Source organism: Oncorhynchus nerka, linkage group LG15 (assembly GCF_034236695.1).
Source record: "Oncorhynchus nerka isolate Pitt River linkage group LG15, Oner_Uvic_2.0, whole genome shotgun sequence".
NCBI lineage: Eukaryota > Metazoa > Chordata > Actinopteri > Salmoniformes > Salmonidae > Oncorhynchus > Oncorhynchus nerka.
Window position 1 is genome coordinate 72,109,473 of NC_088410.1, and position 21,679 is coordinate 72,131,151.

At 40.4% G+C, this 21,679-nt stretch overlaps 2 pseudogenes; both read right to left on the bottom strand.

The window, feature by feature from the left end:
• Positions 1-12,631: 12,631 nt before the first annotated feature.
• On the bottom strand, positions 12,632-13,683 carry LOC115143256 (transcription factor HES-5-like; annotated as a pseudogene).
• A 3,494-nt stretch (positions 13,684-17,177) lies between these two features.
• LOC115142333 (transcription factor HES-5-like) lies at positions 17,178-20,741 on the bottom strand (annotated as a pseudogene).
• Between the last annotated feature and the right edge of the window lie 938 nt (positions 20,742-21,679).

The window sequence follows — 21,679 nt, forward strand, 5'->3', positions numbered from 1 at the left end:
TTGTTCAATGAACCATAAACAATTAATGAACATGCACGTCCGGTACGGTTGCCTCACCTCTGGTTTACTGACCTCTGCCTGTCTATTGGATCATTAAAACTATCGTTATTTTGACGTGGTCTGCATCAGGGTCTTACCTTCCTACCTGATAATCGCCTCATTTCAAGACATTGTTTAGCTAAGATTCTTGAATCATTGGTTAATTTACAACTTTGTTCCTCTTTATCTGGTTTACATTAAAAATACAATTATCAATCAGGGGTTAGGTCTGGGCATAGTACTACCACAGCAACCACGTTAGTTAATGATCTTGTCCAAGCCTTGGTTTCTAAAAAGAGCTGTGCTATGTTGTTTATTGACCTGTCAAAGACGTATGATGCTGATCATTCTGTTTTGCTGAAGAAGTTATCAAGTATAGTCCTGGGATATACAGCCTGTTTATGGTTTCAGATATCTTTGCAACAGAACTCAGGCCATCTTGACAGATGGGGTTAAATCTGAATTTCTTGAGATTCAAAAAGGTGCTCCTCAGAGTTAGATTTTTGGTCCATTTATTGTTCACCTTGTATATTAGTGACATAGGAAACATTCGTGAACTTCAGCATAACTTTGATTCAATTCAGAAATCCCTGAAAACCAAGCTCATGCTGTTCTCTAGGTCACGAAATGTTGACCCTGAGGACCTGCATATTTGTGATAAAAATGGAACCCAATATAAGTACCTGGATGTCTTGAGTGATGACAAGTTGTCCTTACACATATAGAAAATCTGGCTAAGATCCAAGAGTTTATTTATTATTATTTTTTAATTCAAAATAAATCATGCCTCAGTATTGAAAATAGGAGAGAGATTGTTCAAACAACGCCTCTCCCTGAATTGGATTTTTGGTGATATTGTTTACCAGCATGCGGCAACCTTTAAAACCATTGGACGCAGTCTACCATTCCGCAATACGTTTTATCACAGGGGACAATTTTAGCGATCATCATTGTAGTCTGTATAAAAATGTGGGATGGGCCTCTCTGTAAGAAGAGAGCTGATGTAACGGCTGTGGAGTAGTAAGGATCGGAGGACCAATGCGCAGCGTGGTACGTGTTCATGCTCTTTATTAAAACAATTGAACACTGAAACAAAACAATAAAGGACACGTGAAATAACCAACCGAAACAGTTCCGTGTGGAACACACAGACACAGAAAATAAACACCCACCAAACACAAGTGGGAAAAGGCTACCTAAGTATGATTCTCAATCAGAGACAACTAACGACACTTGCCTCTGAGAACCATACCATACCATGCCAAACACAAAACAGAAAACGGAACATAGACTACCCACCCCAACTCACGCCCTGACCAAACTAAAACAAAGACATAACAAAGGAACTAAGGTCAGAACGTGACAGCTGCATTCACTTTATTTACTAAGCAATCTTACAGAAAATGTCTTCATATGTAACTTCATTAATTAAGTTAATACTCATAAGTTACCAAATCCATTCTCAAGAATGGATAACACTAGAGATCCATTCAGTCTACACAGATTTGGGAAATTCTGCGTTTTGTTTTTTTGCCCAGAACAATTTGCAGAGTTTACTGCAGTTACATGTGCTGGTGCCACTCAGTCAATTTAAAATATTGATTTGAGGACCTCTACGTAACTGAATGTGATTGCTTTTATTAAATGTTTATGTTATTATGTTATTATGTTATTATGTTAAATAGATTTTTAATCTCAATGTGACTCCCTGTTTAACTGATTTACCTCAGATGGTGCAGGAAACACAATGGTAGGCGAACGGAAAGTGGGAGGCAAACACACATTCGATCTCCTGTGGAGCAACGCATGGATATGTAAGGAATTGCTATTTCGTATGCAGGTGACTAACTTACTGCTAATTACATGGCTACAACTCACAGTAAAGCCTGTGGGGTCCCCTACAGGATAGCTCCCACATTACACACATAATCTCCTATGTAACCGAACACTGTGTGCCCGAAGAAGATCCTACGATGACGGACAGACAACTGAGCCAATGGCGGAAGACTACAGACTACAACCAGCTGAACCAATCCGGAGATCCGATCTTCCTAGGGTCAACCTACTTTCTGTGACGTATATAAGGGCTGTGCTGACTGTTTACGCTCTCTCTGCCTGCTGTTCCAACACGAACTAACGGAAGAGCCGTATTTACGTGTACCAGATATTCTCCCTCTGAAATAAACTGTCGCTTGTCGTACAATTTTAACACCTGGTCTGAATCGATCCTTAACCGGCTCACCCTTCTAATATCCTTTTATCAACAAAACATGGTAGTCAGAGGATGGTTGAATAACGGTCCGGTCGAAGTGAGTTGATTGGGTGTGAGAAGGAGAGTGACGGAAGGACGGTTCCAAAAAGAGACGGGTGAAAGAAATTGGGAGGACAATAATTCTGCTCAACTCGGGAAACTGATCTAAAAGGTGCACCATAAACAAGGTAAGCAAAACCTGTTAAATCAAACTTTGCATATTGTCGTATAGTCTGTCTAAATTCTGATCAGTATTTCCGAGTAAGTATGAATTCTTGTGTAAATTTATAATTTGCTGACGAGTCAAAGAACAGTAGAGTGAACATATGTGGTACGAACCGGCGACGGCCGGGTGATTAAATCATTGATGAGATATCAGTAAGGGGATAGCTGATTACTATTCATTAAATCTGGCGCCGAGGGGATAGATTGTGTAATTTTGTCCCGTGACCCGGTCAGCGCAGTCTGATAGCTTTCAATGATGAGGGATCACTTTTGAGGCCTGTAGTTCCGATAGGGGTCGGACATGTGTACAATTTTGATAAGGGATCAGCACGATAGAGATTAGGGATAGATATCAGTAAGGGGATAGCAAATTTCTATTCATTAAACCTGGCGCCGAGGTTGTCCCGCGGCTCGGTCGAAGTCCAGTCTGATAAGAGGTCCAATGATTAGGGATAGATATCAGTAAGGGGATAGCAAATTGCTATTCATTAAACCTGGCGCCGAGGTTGTCCCGCGGCTCGGTCGAAGTCCAGTCTGATAAGAGGTCCAATGATAAAGATAAGCTGATAGGGTCAGAGAGATGACGTGTATTTGTAACGGTTTATATTAAAATGTAATGTGGTTGTAATCGTCTCCATTAAGATTGTTGATGGTTTGAGAGACAGAGAGAGAGAGAGAGAGAGAACTCAAGAAGGGTTATTGAATAAACCGAAAATTCTGTGTTGTATGTAAACTTCCATGTTGTATGTATCTATAACTTCTGTGTAAAATGTATAATCAGGAACAAAATGACTGATGTATAATTGAAATAAGATCTGAATATAATATTTAATATTGCGACTATATAGTCGAATAGATCCCTTGGTTGCGCGCTCCACGAAAGCTATACCAACCCAATCGTTTTTCTCGAACTGAATATACAAGGAAAAGCTCTGAGATAAGGCAGAATGTGAGCAATAGTGTCTCCTCGAATACATCGTTGTTATTAACTAACGACGGGCTAAGTATATTCTAATTATATTCAAGTAGTCTGGTAAAATTCCGATTAAGTTACGATTAATTTCGATTGAATTAAATTGAATCACGATTAAAAATTCACAATGGCGACCCCCAATACTCCAAAGCTGAAGTTTAATGAGTTCCTAGAAAAAAATGGAATATAGATCAGGGGGAAAGGGACAGTGGAAGGATATAAAGAAAGTCTGGGAGGGAGTAAAGTTAAGATGGACGCAAGCAGGTTACCTAGGAGGGGGACTGCCAACCGGGGTCCAGTTGAAAACAATGGAATGTGGGTTAAGAGAGAAAGAGGCAGAAAAGAACAAAATTCACGTATTTAAGAAAGAAGGGTCAGATACGAAGGGAGCGAGATTAATGAGAATCCTAATTGAGGGAAAACTTTGGGCGTTTAAATTAGTGCTATTTTCTGTTGTTCAGATGCCGGAGTAACAAATACAGATAACTGTAAATTGGGTCTATTTGCGGAGAATCTCAGTTCCATAGCATTGGTGATTCAGTGGTGGAGTTCTCGCCTGCCACGTGGGAGGCCGGGGTTCGGTTCCCAGCTGAGGTGTAAAGAATAGTTATATATGTCTGAGTTTTTGGTTGTAATTGAACTGGTTGTTTTGCAGAGAAAGTTATAGTCACTAGTATTGGTATAAGATATAAACTGAACGTTTTAAATAGTTTTGTTTGGTTCAAATTGAAAGACTAATTCATTCAACTTAATATAAGAACGGAGATTTTGATGCAAGGCGATGTCTGTTCACTAAATGATTTGTTGGGAATAATACATTGGGAAAAGAGTCGTAATTAAAATGCTAATTCAAAGACGAGACAGTAATTTAAATCAAATTAATTCTGAATAATAACGGGGAACAATTACGATAGATTTGTGTCCATCGAAATGTTTTTATAAGATTAGCGAATTGAGAGATGTTGATTGATGTTGTAAACTCTAAATCAGGATTCAACAGATGTGATAAATTAGGTTTGGTTTATCGAACCCGAAATACTGTTGTTGCAGACAGCCAACCATTATTTACAATGAGTTGAAAATCGTTGCGAAATGAGTCGAGATTGAGCGCTTGTTGATGACATCACTAGCGAGGTTTCCGTCGCCACGGAAATGATGTCTTGACTGGGGGTGACAGAGAAAATGGTTAGTGTCCTTTAAAAGGAGTATGTAAATCGTCAGGAAAGATGCTAAAAACTAGCAGCTGATTCGCTGGGTGGGTATCATTGATTTGTGGCGTTTATTTGGACTGTAATTGGGCCGTGAGAGAGAGGGATTGGATGTCTGAGTCATAAAACATCGTGATGGTGGATTCTGATGGTTGTTGATTCTTGGTTTGATCGTTTGAATAGCACCAGTGAATTTGAGCACTGTTTCCATTATGTGGAACGGTGTCAGGGTATTAATGGTGAAAAGCAACCTCTATGGTAAAACATTGTACATGTTTCGGTAAACTAGCGAGGTTGAATTTGGTTATTTGAACATTTCCCTTGATACGTAGACATACGTAACAGGGGCAAGTTGTTTTTCCTTGAGGAACACGCAGATGGTGTTTTGTTTTATTGAGATGTAAATGTGAGTTGAAGGAGCCAAGGGAAAATACGTTATTTTTATTAAATATCAGGGATTATAATATTGGGGAGAATGAGGCCATAAACGACCAAATTGGAAAGGCCTGGAAGTTTTGATTAATCATTAAGGTTTGCAAATATATACACATAAAACATTTGTTAGGACTATTTGTTTTGGTGCAAAGGTATTTTAAAGAGACGCTCAAATATGGAACTTTATGAGTTTTTATTTTATGAGTTTTAAATTACACAAGTGAATTTGGATTTTAAGGATAAAGGGTTCTTTAATATGTCTAGTGTAGTATAGAACTTGACTATAAAAGGGTGGGTTGACTCATGGACCTTATCATCACTGTCTTCTAAGGTCTGATCAGCCTTGGGGGAGAGTCATTGGTATAATGAATGTGGTCATATTGAGTACTAGTTTTAAGGTAAATTCATTATAAAGGAGTTTAGGTTAGGAGGTTAGGATAGGATATATATTAAGCCAAAAGGGCAGGGAATTACATAGAAAAATAAGTTTCAGTTCTTAGGGATGATAAATCACTGTAGACAAGGAATTCTGCACTCTGCAACATATATTAAATTCATGTTATTGTCAGATAGAATACTGAGTCCTTGAAGGAAGGATTTTGATATGATAATTTTTTGACCATTAGGGGTTTAAAAAAAAAAAAAAAAAAATAGTATTAAATTTAACAGGTATATAGGACATCTGTGATGATTTAGGATTATTGTTAGGTTGATTAAGGAAATGTAAGGACTTTAGAGATTGACACTCATAGACATGATTTTGGATAAAGTGAAACAGTTAGAAGCTTAGTGGTATTTGAGAAATATGAGAGAAAAGGTTTAAATTGGTAAATATATATTTAAGAAAATATATAAGTAGCGCAGATAGTTCTTAAGTAGATAACAAACTTGACAGGGAATTGGTACTGGATTGACGCCCAAGGGAGAATTGGACATGTGGAAAACTAAAAGGGGCTCCTTCATGATGTCAGACATAAGGATAATATACTAATCTTACCTAAGTCAGTATTTAGAGTAGGTAAGGTTGATACCTGGGCAGAGTCAGGTATCAAAAGGGGGATGGGTAAATTGTGGTCTAGGATAGGATGGGGCTTATTGGATAAGAAACTAAAAAAAATATATGTAAGCTAACAATTGGGCATAGAAGTTAAAGATATAATCAGATAAAACATATGAGAAATTGTTTGTTAACCAAGCCTGTATGTCCAGGATTTTATGCATTACAGGTGAACTACAGGTGAAGTCACTCAATCCAGTCCCAGAGGCTTGGGGACCATAGAAGACCCCTGGTGACAGCTAGCTGAAAGAGCTACCCAGATTCATATCGCACGGCGGAAGGGTAAGACACTTTTTTCACTGTCGGACAATAAACAGAGTTCGGGAGAAGAACTGGAATTAACAGAATTCCGGGGGCCAACTCTCGAATGAAGTAACCCTACCTGTCCTATCACCCCTGTTTTTGTTCATAGAAGTGAAGATGTGTCTGGCTCTGGCTAAGTGATGTGTATTTTGTTCCAAAATAAGCATAAGAGATCCCTAGATCTGGGTAGATAAGAAGTTAGAATAGAGATTACACGGTAACCGACTTCGGACAGTTCTAGGATTGGAGAAGAGGGTATCCTTATAGCATGGAGGATCCCACAAGGGTGGATAGGTTTTCCATGATATGGGGAAACCTGGGAGCAATGTTGAACTTTGTAAAGGTGATGAAATCCTACTAACCATCAAAACTATTAAGCTCTCTGATGCAGGCACTCACACCCTCGGACTACAAAGGACGAGGACAGACATGATGGGTGTGTTTTCTATCAAGGTACTGCCAAGACCAGAGGTAGCCGGACACACTCCTCTACCACCACTGTGTTAAAAAATACCATTCAGGTAATTAATGTTAGAGACTATTCGGCTATTGATCAATTAGAAACTGAGACTGGTTTTGATAGTAGGGACAATTTGTGGCTGTCTTATATGAGGTACACAGCTAAAACCCTGAGAGGAAAGGACTGTATTATTTGAAGTTATGCTAGACCTGTTCTGGCTACACCCATTTGCTGTAGGAGAAGGAGAGGGGTGGTTGTGTATTTTGAGAAGTTTTTACCAGGTTAAGCCCAATTCAACCCTCTGTTCCTCTTTGAGCCTTGTGTTTCCTGCAGTACCTCCTCATCGGGCCTCTTGGGGTGTTGAGGCATATGGGGGCAATTACGAGTGCATCACGGGTACAGGTAATGGCATTGATTATGGGAGATTGCCTGAAGCTGATTGCAGGAGTAACATAACCATTAATTCCACTTGGCCAGTTACAGGCCTAAACCAAACTAGTGGTCTGGCTGATGTATGTTGGATGAGTGGAGCCAAAAGAGTGCTGAGACCCATTCTTAGAGGAGAATGGCAAGGTACGTGTGGTCTGACCAGTTTGATAATTCCACGGACCATTGTTGATGTTGTTGCTGAACAGCTGCTGAGTTCTGTAACCAGGGGACCTGAAAACATTCCATCCCATGGGAGACAGATGTAGTAGTGCTCCATGGACAGAGGATGTAGTTGACATACACACTAACCTGTTGGGAGTGCCAGTGGGGATTCCTCATGAGTTTCAGGCCTTGGGTAGGAATGATGGACTCTGGCACTTACTACCTACTATGGGTCCAGCCATGGTGGATGCTGGACAGACTGCATGGATTAATTATATCTACTATAATCAACAGCGTTTTGTGAATTACTCCCGTGATGCACTCACTAGTATGTCTGAACAGCTTGAGGCCACATTTGGGGTTTCCAGACAGAATAGACTTGCCTTGGATATGCTTCTTGCCAGTCAGGGGACGTCTGCAAGATGTTCGGTAAACAATGTTGCACATATATTCCTAATAATACCAGTCCAGATGATAGTTTTTAAACTTCACAATCTAAGGCGGGGTTGATGCACGATCTGCTAAGATGAGGTCCACGGGGGGGTGGAGGAGTCTGTTCTCTTGGCCTGGTTTGGTAAGTGCACTGGTAGGATGGTTACTGGATTTCTGACCCTAATTCTTGTATTATTTGTTATTGATGTGATGTGCTGCTTGCATCATACCGTGTTTTGAGAAGTCTGTTACAGATGTGGTGAGGGCTTCAGGCATATGCCTTTGCTTGATGCTCCAGTTGGCGATGCTGATACGGACGCATGCTTTCAGGGGAGGATGGGACTGGTACCACCTGGTACAGGATAGGAGTAGCTGAGAGGACCAGATGGTTTCTAATAATTCTTTACTCTGTTTTCCATGACCAAAGTTTTATCCTACATCTTACATGTCAATAACAATAAAGTTTTATCCTGTTTTTGATAAGTGACACCCTTGGGGGGAACAAAGGCATACAACAAAGGCATATAACTTGTTATTAGTAATAAACTTTTTATTATTTTCATGAAATGCTATGACTGCTGAAATAAAGGATAATTGAGTGACACCCTAGCAGGAGTAAAAAGGGGGATCCAGTTGCTTTTATTGATTAAGCTTCTCCATTGTATGTCGTGTCCCATCTGGGATGGGAAGAGGGGGAAATTATTTTTCTTTGTGGGCCATTTCCGGATAGACATACCTAGTTTAGGATATTTTTCCTTTTTGGATTATGTCTTCGTTTTTGCTTGGAGTAATGTATCTGGACTATATCACATCTCTTAGGAGATGTGAAGAGAGGGTATCAGAAACTTTTTCCTGCTGGAAAAAGTGGGCTAATGTGGACAATCATTTTACTTTTATTTTGAGCTGTTCTCCGCTCTGTTAAATGAGGGTTGTAAGCCAATTTAGTACATAGTGGGATTGAATGGAGAACATGATGGTAATACATAAATATCTATTTCTGTTTAATACCGTGCCTTATTTCATAGTCCTTTTGGGAGAAGTTTCTCTTTGTGTCTGGATCCAGTTAGGTTGTGTCACGTCTCTGGTGAGACGTGAAGAGAGGGTTTTGTAAGGAATTGCTATTTCATATGCAGGTGACTAACTTACTGCTAATTACATGGCTACAACTCACAGTAAAGCCTGTGGGGTCCCCTACAGGATAGCTCCCACATTACACACATAATCTCCTATGTAACCGAACACTGTGTGCCCGAAGAAGATCCTACGATGACGGACAGACAACTGAGCCAATGGCGGAAGACTACAGACTACAACCAGCTGAACCAATCCGGAGATCCGATCTTCCTAGGGTCAACCTACTTTCTGTGACGTATATAAGGGCTGTGCTGACTGTTTACGCTCTCTCTGCCTGCTGTTCCAACACGAACTAACGGAAGAGCCGTATTTACGTGTACCAGATATTCTCCCTCTGAAATAAACTGTCGCTTGTCGTACAATTTTAACACCTGGTCTGAATCGATCCTTAACCGGCTCACCCTTCTAATATCCTTTTATCAACAGATATAGCTGAGTTATATGAATACAACATGTATTTTTGATGTTAAGTGTGCCTGGCTGCTCATGTTTCACCTCTCTTTCACCATGTGGTGGACATCAAAGACCAATCAAACAAGACAGATTTTTTTCTCAATAGTAAGGCGCCAATGTACTGTAAGGTGTGATTAACCCACACGCTTTTGTTCTTTCCAACGGCGTGACTCACATGGCAGATGGGGGATATCATCAAAAGACGTCGCCAAAATTGTTTTGCAGATCGTTGGCTCAACGGTTGCCTGTCGAGTGTGGGGGAAAGTCTCAGGTGTTGAAAGTCTACGCAATTAAGTAGGCAGCGCATGGTATAAATACGGAGTCCTCAGACTCAACACAGACCTATCTAGGTTGGGTTGCTGAAGAGCTGTGCGGATACGCTTTGTAAGAGCTCATTAAAGAACAGCCATTCTACAGCTCCCAGGTAACTGCCATGGCTACTTTTGCTGAAAGTAATACTTCTGTTGAACTCGTTCTGTTCATCCAACAATTAGGTAATTATAGGCTAATACTCAATTTCAGAACGTTTGTGCTTATCGAAGTTTATCACGAGTAATAGCCTAATATTGTTCTGTTTCCTTCCTTTAGAAACGGAAAGTAATTGCGGAGAATTTTCGGAGAGACTAATCTTTAGCAGCTGAGGACACTTCCACAGTGGACAGATGTGTGGCCAGCAATATCTGCTGCCAGCAATATCGGCAGCATGCATCCAAACTGGAGAAAGACGATATTTTAGAGATGGCAGTGAGTTTCCTATAGGAGACAACCACTGCGGGTGTTTCACCCAGCTACTCGCAGGGATTCTCCCAGTGTCTGCAGGAGACTCCCGGCAGCTGTCCCTTCACGTGTCCCTGCAGGCGGCAGAACGAGGGGAGATCAAACGGTTCTAAGTACTCCAGAGAACACCACCGTCCAAGCAAAGCCCTGCCAAGCGGTCGACATCGAGATCATCATCACCGCGATCCGAAGGCTCTCTGTAGAGACCGTGGCAATACAATGACCACAAGACTGGAGAAAGTATCTCAACATTTTGGATCAGATTTGCGCCTCAGGCTAACAACCAATGCATATTATCTTTGTGGCATGATTATGTTATCGCCAGTTGTGCAACATTTGCGCATACACTACATGACCAAAAGTATGTGGACATCTACTTGTTGAAGCATCATTCCAAAATCATGAACATTAATTCCCCCTTTGCTGCAATAACAGCCTCCATTCAGCCATGAGCATTAGTGAGGTCGGGCACTAATGTTGGGCAATTAGGCCTGGCTTGCGGTCTGCGTTCCAATTCAAAGTTGTTCGATGGGGTTGAGGTCAGGGCTCTGTGCAGGCCAAACAAGTACTTCCACACAGATCTCGATAGACAATTTCTGTATGGATCTCGCTTTGTGCACAAGGGCATTATCATTCTGAAACAGGAAAGGGTCTTCCCCAAACTGTTGCCACGAAGTTGGAAGCACAGAATTGTCTATAATGTCATTGTATGCTGTAGCGTCACTGGAACTAAGCGGCCTATTCTGAACCATGAAAAACATCCCCAGACCATTATTCCTCCTTCACCAAACTTTACAGTTGGCACTGGATTTGAGCAGGTAGCTTTTTCCTAGCATCCACCTAACCCAGATTCTTCCGTCAGGCTGCCAGATGGTGAAGCATGATTCATCACTGCTCCAGAGTCCAATTGCAGCAAGCTTTATACCACTTCAGCCGATGCTTGGCTTTGCGCATGGCAATTTTAAGCCTGTGTTCTTCAGCTCAGCCATGGAAACCCATTTGATGAAGCTCCCTAAGAACAGTTATTGGCTGAAGTTGCTACCGGAGGCAGTTTGGAACTTGGTAGCAAGTGTTGCAACCGAGGACAGATGATTTTTATGCACTACGCGCTTCAGCACTTGGCGGTCCCGTTCTGTGAGCTTGTGTGGCCTACCACTTTGCGGCTGAGCCGTTGTTGCTCATAGACCTTTCCACCTCACAATACCAGCACTTACAGTTGACCGGGGCAGCTCTAGCAAGGCTTTAATTTGACAAACTGACTTGTTGGAAATGTGGCATCCTATGATGGTGCCATGTTGAAAGTCATTGAGCTCTTCAGTGTTTGTCAATGGAGATTGCGTTGCTGTGTGCTTTTTTTAAATTAATTTTTAAATATATATATTTTAAAATACACCTTTCAGCAACGAGTGTGGCTGAAATAGCTGAATCCAATAACACTACGTATACAAAAGTATATCTTGTTTTAATGTACCCATGAAATTGTCTACAGTGTATGATGAATACACTTTAAAGCAATTTTATTCTTATAAGGGATTAAGCTTCTCAAATTATTTTACATTTTATGAAGGCTTTATACTCTGTTTTGTTGCATGATATTATTTTTCATTTCAAGTTCAGCAATGATTATTTTTACATGTTGTAATTGATACCACTTAAACATTCCTGATTATTTTCTTAATTATATTTGTAATATCGTGTAGCATGTCATTCACTGTTATCACAGTGACTCAAGTTACACACTGTCAATGGTGGAATGACTTTCAATGTAATTATGTAGGGAGGCTAACATTGATCAACCTGAGCTGGCAATGGCATTAGTAGCTTAGTTTAGAAAGACTGCTTCCTGTGCTACATTGTTCAGTGGTGGGCAATTCTAGTTTAGCACCGTGGACAACTAAGAGCGCACGAGTAGGTTTCACTCACAAATTCCAATTTGTTCTTGAATGAGGAGATGAGTAACTAGCACAGACTGGGGGAAAAAAGTGAAGAACAAGATATCAATCAATTCATAACTTTTTTTGTTTATTCAAATTGACTCAATGAGACACCACCTCAAGGTGAATGGACACATGTGATTAAACATCACAATAAGTCTTGGAGAATTGTCCAAGTTCTTATGATACTCCAACAGAGTACAGGAAATGCATTTACTGTCTTTATGAAAGACAAGATAATTGTTTAAAATAAACAAGATGTTTTACATTGAGAGAACACACATTTCTCTGCAATATCTTCACTGAAATGATCAGAATAACATTCACATAAAGAAAATTTGATCATTTTGGGGTAAATATTCGTGATGGATAAATACATACTCAATAACCTTTCAATATTACCTTATCACGAGAAAAATGTAGTGGTGACAAAATGTTTTCCTATATGGTTTGAGCTTAAAACATGAGTCAAATTGACAATCACAAACAGTTTGTTGATATAAAACCTATTTTTGGTTAAAAATCCTCATGGAGGACCATTCAAGTTATTCTTTATCATGATTGACATGACACGTTTCATAAAACATAAAGGTTATTTCAAATAAAATGACAAAAATGGATTGTTCAATTACATTTTCATTAAAAAAATGTTCTTAGTCACAAGACGTTTAAAACCTCATGCATAAACAGAATATGAGGAATATCTCTTCCCATTCTCACTACTGTCCATGACATACATTTTAGACCAACATGGTCCATTGTGATTGTCTGCGAGTTGAGCTCCATTCTGTAGGACTCTACCAGGGCCTCCAGAGGGCGCTGTTGACTGGACTCTAGTCTTTGCTCATGCTGTGCTGGGTTGGGGAGCTGAGCTGAGGCAGGTCACTTTCCATTCTGTTCTTATCAGAGGATGGCTGCAGGCTCTGGAAGTGGCTCAGCAGTCTTCTCTGGGACTGTCTTCACCTCATCCTTGGACAGGAAGTGCACAATCTCTTGGACACATCTGGAGTAACCCTGATTGACAGGTGCTGAACAGGAGGAGGAGCTCACTGGCTGGTACTGTTGCTGTCATTTCAGGAAGCAAAGTGTCATCTCCAGGATGTCGGCTTTCTCTAGCTTGGAATCAGGCTGCTGATTGAGGATCTCTGGACCCAGGAAAGGCTGCTGTTGATACAATCTATGCTTCTTCACCAATGGCTTTCTTCACTGCAAGAAGAGAAGAGGCAAGTAATTAATAACCTTATTCTGGAATATGACATTATTTAAACACAAACAATCAATCAAATTAAATTAATTTCCTTGAATTTGAATCTTCGATTTACCTTATTGGTCAGAGTCAGGTGCTCCTCAGGGAGGATCATAGCTGAAGTTATTGTAGGTGCCATGGCTGGATGTCTGTGCTGTAGAGGCCTCTGTGTAGAGAGAATCTGATTTCTACTGGCTTCATCTCCTATATATACTCCCAAATCTGCATATGAATGTGTGTGTCTTGGGCTTGTAGGAGAATCTCACAGTCTGTAGCCAATGGGTGAGCTTGGGAGGACAACGAGGAATGTGGAGCTGCCACATGCTCAGTGTTCTTATTGCTGGGGGACAATGGTCACATCTCAGGGGAACAGGTGGAGGGGTGGAGGGTGATGGAGAGTCACTCACAGAGCGCTGTGTGAATCTGGGAAAGTGGTGACTCCCAGATCTGCTGCCTGATGTTGGGATCAATGACACAGACAGTGCACATGCTCATCATCACAATTTACAAAAATTAATTAAAACACCACATTATAAAATAATGACACTGACACAAATCCTAGCGACAGACACAAATCCTGTACATTAAAACTCTTGGTGCTACCCAAATCCTTTTGATTGTTCAATTGTTTTAGAACAGCCTACTATTTCCTTGATACAGTCCAGTTTTGGTCAAGTTTAGGCACTTCACATGATTTTGAACTATGAGCTGTTAATCTGATTTGATGGATGATTTGCATTATTTTACTTTATTTCTATACAAATATCCATTTGGTAATTCCTTGTGATTTCAGTATTTCACCTCTTTTAAACCCGAAAAATTAAACAATTAGACAATATTAGGTCAAAGTAGGATGTAACATTTTTGGGAGGGAATACATTTCCTGTATTGGGAGTCCAGAAGCAGCAGATGTGTCCTCGGTCTTGGAGCTACTGGTCAGTGTGAGTAGAGAGCTGATCTGAGTTTCCCACACTGAGTCCTGTGTGCTGTGATCAATGCACTACAAAACCTGCTCAGTGGACAATTAGTGACGGCTATTGGCTCTGTGTTGTACTATAGACAGAGCCTGACGTCACAGACCATCTAGATTCTGGAGGGACTATGCTAACATGTGGAATTGTTTTAAGATGGTCATACCATGGATCATTTAGCTATTTCATTTTGAATTCTAGGACTTCTTTAGGTACCCTAAAAAAAGATTTACAAAATATTTGATAAAATATTGCATTTGGCTTTAACATCTATATCCCATAGCATTGAAAAACACATTCATAAATGTGACTAACCACCTGGATTTGGTCCTATGTAGGAACATTTGAAATGTAGTTTTTTTTTTACATTGGATGAAAGTAGACTCAGAGCTAGAAAATGGTATATCATACACTACAGTTGAGGAACAGTGGGAAAGCACCTCTGATTTGGAAGTTCATAAACTTGTAACCCCACTTTTGAGAAAATGTTCCTTGAATGTTTTGGTACTGTCACGCCCTGGCCTTATTATTCTGTGTTTTCGTTATTATTTTGGTTAGGCCAGGGTGTGACATGGGGATTTATGTGATTTTTTTTGTCTGGGGTTGTTTGTAGTAATGGGATTGTGGTTAGAGTAGTACTCTAGGTAAGTCTATGGTTGCCTAGAGTGGTTCTCGATCAGAGGCAGGTGTTTATCGTTGTCTCTGATTGGGAACCATATTTAGGCAGCCATATTCTTTAGGTCTCTTGTGGGTGATTGTTCCTGTCTTTGTGTTTGTGGCACCAGATAGGACGGTTGGTTTTTTCACGTTTCTTGTTTTGTAGATTGTTGTATTTTCATCTTTATTAAAGATGTACAAAACTAACCACGCTGCATTTTGGTCCACCTCTCTTTCACCAGAAGAAAACTGTTACAGGTACACCTACTGGAGAGCTCTTCTTTGTCTACACCCATTCAGCATAGTTCTTTAAGGATTCACATGTCAGGTTATGTGCTAAACAGAATGAGTAGTGTAGTAAACAACCAAAGATTTCAAGACTAAAACTGGTTAAAGTTGTAGCCTACAATTTGGAAAAAATCCAGGTAAATATACACTTTAACTAGACCTTGACCCACACTACAGGTCAAAAGTTTTAGAACACCTACTCATTCAGGGCTCTTTCTTCATTTGTACTATTTTCTACATTGTATAATAGTAGTGAAGACATTACAACTATGAAATAACACATATGGAATCATGTAATAACCAAAAAAGTGTTAAAGGCAAATGGTGCCTGCTTTGAAGAATCTCAAATATAAAATACCTTTAGATTTGTTTAACACTTTTTTGGTTACTACATTATTCCATATTTGTTATTTCATAGTTTTTATGTATTTGCTATTATTGTACAATGTGGACAATAGTAAAAATAAATAAAGACCTTGGAATGAGTAGGTGTGTCCAAATGGACAATGAACACAATCGCATTTTATCAATGTCAAATTGAATGCACAGAGATAACGTGATGAGATCCTGAGTCCCATTGTCGTGCCATTCATCCTCCGCGATCACCTCATGTTTCAGCATTATAATGCACTACCCCATGTTACAAGGATCTGTACACAATTCCTAGAAGCTGAAAATGTACCAGTTATTTTCATGGCCTGCATACTCACCTGACCTATTGAGCATGTTTGTGATGCGTGTACGTGTTCGATGTGTATGACATCATGTTCCAGTTCCCGACAATATTCAGTAACTTCGCACAGCCATCGAAGAGGAGTGGGACAACATTCCACAGGCCACAATCAACATCCTGATCAACTCTATGTGATGGAGATGTGTCACGCTGCACACCAGATAGGGACTGGTTTCTGATCCACACCCCTACCTTTTTTTAAAGGTATCTGTGACCAACAGATGCATATCTGTATTCTCAGTCATGTGAAATCCATAAATTAGAGCTTCATTGATTTATTCCAATTGACTGATTTCCTTATAGGAATTGATCAGGATGTTGATCAGGATGTTGTAACTCAGTAACATCTTTAAAATTGTTGCATGTTGCGTTAATATTATTGTTCACTAAAAATACAATATAAACAACATATATTTAGAATCAATGCAGGTAAAATAGCAGTGGGCTAGTTGCTAAATATATTTTAGGTTGGGACTAGGGCTATGAAAAATAAAAAGTCTGTAGAAGTAGGTTTTAAAAGTTCTGAGTGAGAGAGCGGCTCTCAGATGGTCAGGGAGAGCATTCCATAGGCGAGGGGCAAGGGAGCAGAAGACTCTGTCCTCTACAGTTCGGTGTTGTGTCTTGGTGACTTGAAGCAGTAGGAAGTGGCTCGACCGGAGACTGCAAGTTGGCTCACTGATTGAGATGAGGTCACTGTTGTAGGTGCGGCTCAATCCATTCAGGGCCTTAAATAAAAGCATGAGATTTTTGAAGTCGATCCTGTAGTTGCCCGGTAGCCAGTGGAGGCCAGGATAGGTGTGATGTGGTCTGACTTCTTGGTCAGGGCAGATGTTTCCAGCACTGGTGACCTGCTTGGGTGTCCCAATAAGCATAGCCTCAGACTTGCTACTGTTCAACTGGAGGAAGTTCTCTTTCATCCATGGCCTGACGCCCTCTAGGCAGTTGCTGAGTTTTGCTAAGGCAGAGATGGTGTCAGGTTTGGTGTTAATGTAGACCTGGGTATCGTCAGCCTAGCAGTTGATGTTATAATCTCTGAGGATTTGGAAGGGGAGGTTGGAGATGGGCCTGTAGTTGGATAGGATGTTCTGGTTGAGGTTGGTTTTCTTCAGTAAAGGGGTGACAGCAGCTGTTTTGAAGATCGATGGCACCTCTATGGTCAGGAGGGACTTGTTGATCAGGGTGGTGATAAACGTAAGGAGGCTTTAAACAAACAGTTCCCGTCGAGCCCCTGGGGGTAAAGCTCATTATTTAAATATTGATCGTAAGAAACAGACTCACTGTTACAGAGATTCAATTCAAGTTGAGTGTGTGTTTGTGTACTGTACAGAAACAAAATTGCACATTTCAATCATGTTCCACATACAAATGGCTTTATGCCATTACTTATGTACTTAGGCCTTATTGTAGGTGTCTTCTGCCTATACCCAAGACCCAAATACTGAACATTTATGGGATCATTAGCAATAGATCCAATGATTTCCCCATAGAGACCCAGACACCCCCCCCCTAACCTCTGAAAGTCCCAGTCTATTGTCCCAAAGAGGCTCTGTGAGTGAGTTTTCCTGGGTTTCCCACACTTTCAGTGCTTTCAATGGAGGAACAATAGAAGTGTGTCTTATTACACATAACATTAGCTTTTGAGTTTGAGTGGCATAGATGCCCTACATTTTCAGAGAACTAAGATGACAGCTGCAGTTTGGGCCCAACACCTGGGATCACTGATAACCAAACTAAAAAAACTGATATGCAATTGTAATACATTCTGATTATCCCCAAAAAAGAATACATTTAAATAAAACAGGTGCATCAGTAAAAAAAAAAAATCTGTCATGCTTCCTGGGGAATTTGCATTTATGATTAATTATCTCTCTATAGTCAATTTCACATGTCAACTAAAACAATGAATATCATACAATTCTGTGTCGATAAAAATGTCTCAACTTTTATCTAACGTGGTAGATTTTGAATGAAGCACCAAGAGGCGTACAACTGAATATGTATTCAGTGTTGTATTCAAATCAAATCAAATTTTATTTGTCACATACACATGGTTAGCAGATGTTAATGCGAGTGTAGCGAAATGCTTGTGCTTCTAGTTCCGACAATGCAGTGATAACCAACAAGTAATCTAACTAACAATTCCAAAACTATTGTCTTATACACAGTGTAAGGGGATAAGGAATATGTACATAAGGATATATGAATGAGTGATGGTACAGAGCAGCATACAGTAGATGGTATCGAGTACAGTATATACATATGAGATGAGTATGTAGACAAAGTAAACAAAGTGGCATAGTTAAAGTGGCTAGTGACATAAGGATGCAGTCGATGATCTAGAATACAGTATATGCATATGAGATGAAGAATGTAGGGTAAGTAACATTATATAAGGTAGCATTGTTTAAAGTGGCTAGTGATATATTTACATCATTTCCCATCAATTCCCATTATTAAAGTGGCTGGAGTTGGGTCAGTGTCAATGACAGTGTGTTGGCAGCAGCCACTCAATGTTAGTGGTGGCTGTTTAACAGTCTGATGGCCTTGAGATAGAAGCTGTTTTTCAGTCTCTCGGTCCCAGCTTTGATGCACCTGTACTGACCTCGCCTTCTGGATGATAGCGGGGTGAACAGGCAGTGGTTCGGGTGGTTGATGTCCTTGATGATCTTTATGGCCTTCCTGTAACATCGGGTTGTGTAGGTGTCCTTGTTTACAGTAATGGGTCATAGTAGGCTTTTTTGGTTCTACATGTGGAATTTCACAAATCAGTAATGTAACTGTGATGGAAGGCTGTCTTTGTCAAGAGTAGAATAGAGTAACAAATGAGAAGATTTCATTTTATAATTTGTGTATTTATTCAGATTGACATCATTGAAAGCCTTAAGTTAAGTTAAATATTTCAATAGAAATAAAGTGATTAAACATCACAACAAGAACTTGGACATATCTCTAAGAGAGTAGTAGGCTATATAATACACAATTATAATACACAATTACCCTGTTGATAAAAGACAACATATTGTTTCAAATTAATAAGAGGTTTTACATTAAGACATAACTGTTTCCTTTCATATGAAGTATACACATTATAATTATAATAGGGATGACATTTCACAACTAAGGTATGATCTTAAAACAGATCAAATATTGCTAATCCCAGAGTGACAACATGGTAGCAACACAACATGGTAGCAGCACAAAACATGGTAGCAGCACAAAACATGATACAAACATTATTGGGCACGGACAACAGCACAAAAGGCAAGAAGGTAGAGACAATACATCACGCAAAGCAGCCACAACTGTCAGTAAGAGTGTCCATGATTGAGTCTAAGAATGAAGAGATTGAGATAAAACTGTCCAGTTTGAGTGTTTTTTGCTGCTCGTTCTAGTCACTAGCTGCAGCGAACTGAAAAACGAGTGACCCAGGGATGTGTGTGCTTTGGGGACCTTTAACAGAATGTGACTGGCAGAACGGGTGTTGTATGTGGAGGATGAGGGCTGCAGGAGATATCTCAGATAGGTGGGAGTGAGGCCTAAGAGGGTTTTATAAATAAGCATCAACCTGTGGGTCTTGTGACGGGTATACAGAGATTACCAGTTTACAGAGGAGTATAGAGTGCAGTGATGTGTCCTATAAGGAGCATTGGTGGCAAATCTGTCCGAATGGTAAATAACATCCAACTGCTCGAGAGCACCCTTACCTGCTGATCTATAAATTATGTATTCGTAATCTAGCATGGGTAGGATGGTCATCTGAATCAGATTTAGTTTGGCAGCTGGGGTGAAAGTGGAGCGATTACGATAGAGGAGACCAAGTCTAGATTTAACTTTAGCCTGCAGCTTTGATATGTCCTAAGAGAAGGACAGTGTACGGTCTAGCCATACTCCCAAGTACTTGTATGAGGTGACTACCTCAAGCTCCAAACCCTCAGAGGTAGTAATCATGCTGATGCTGCGCTGGGCTAGGGACCTCAGCTGTGGCAGGTCACTCTCCCTCTGGTTCTTATCAGAGGATGGCTGCAGGCTCTGGAAGTGGCTCAGCAGTCTTCTCTGGGACTGTGCCTTTACCTCATCCTTGGACAGGAAGTGCACAATCTCTTGGACACATGTGGAGTAACCCTGATTGACAGGTCCTGAGCAGGAGGTGGAGTTCACTGGCTGGTACTATTGCTGTTGTCTCAGGAAGCAAACTGTCAGGTCCAGGATGTCAGCTTTCTTCAGCTTGGATTGGACTGCTGATTGAGGATCTCTGGTCCCAGGAGAGACTTGAGGTGCTCAATGCTGCTGTTGATACGATCTCTGCGCAACTTCTCCACCACAGGCTTTCTTAGCTACAAGAAGAGAAGGACGGTCATTAATAACCTTATTCTGGTATATGACATTAATGAAACACATTTTTTTTAAATCTAATAAAATTCAATTCCTTGAATTTGAATCTCAATTTACCTTGTTGGTCAGAGTCAGGTGCTCCTTAGAGTAGATCATTGCTGAAGTGATTGAAGGTGTCGTGGCTGGATCTATGTGTTGTAGAGGTCTTTGTGTAGAGATAATCTGATTTCAACTGGCTTCATCTCTCCTATATATAGTCCCAAATCTGCATATGAATGTTTGGGTTTTGGGCTTGTTTGAGATTCTCACAGTCTGTAGCCAATGGGTAAGCTTGGGAAGACAATGAGTAATGTGGAGCTTCCACATGCTCAGTGTTCTTATTACTGGGGGACAATGGTCACATCTCAGGGGAACAGGTGGAGGGGTGGACGGTGATGGAGAGTGACTCACAGAGTGGTGACCCCCAGATCTGCTGCCTGATGTTGGGATCAATGACACTGACAGAGCACACGCTCAGCATCACAACTTACAAAAAATAATTAAAACACCACATTATAAAATACTGGTACTCATAATATTGTAGCTTTCACTGATCAGATTGGAGGCCATTCAGAACTCAGGTTTCCCAGAAGCCCCAGGCAGCACACTTCCCTCCTGTGAGCTCAAAAGCACAGCTGGCTCTCTGCACAACGCTGAGCATGCCCCAGTCACACGCTCTCCTCTCTCTGGAGCTGGGAGCCACAGGGACACACGGCTTCTCCGACTTTCTGTTTGCAGCCTGCTAGCCCTGAGACACTGTAGAAGTGTGTCTGCTCTCACAAAGACACACTGGCTGTTCCCATGCAGGGACACAGAGTGGCGTACAGGGAAAACCATCTGGATGAGTTATAATTCACTTCAGAAAGAGACTCTTCTAAATACAAACAGATCAGTCATTTCTATTTGTACAAATACAACATTTTCAAAATGTGTTTTTTTCTTTAATAACAAACAAACAACCTTGCTGATTAATATGTATTTCAATTTATCATATATAAATGTTCAAATTTGATATAATTGACACATTAGGATATTGGAATAATTTTGCCTATTTACGTAAGTCGAAACCTTCACGTAGCAAAATATTGGACTGAAGTATGTCTGTGCATCTTGGTTAAAGTCATGATTTTGACTTAATGGT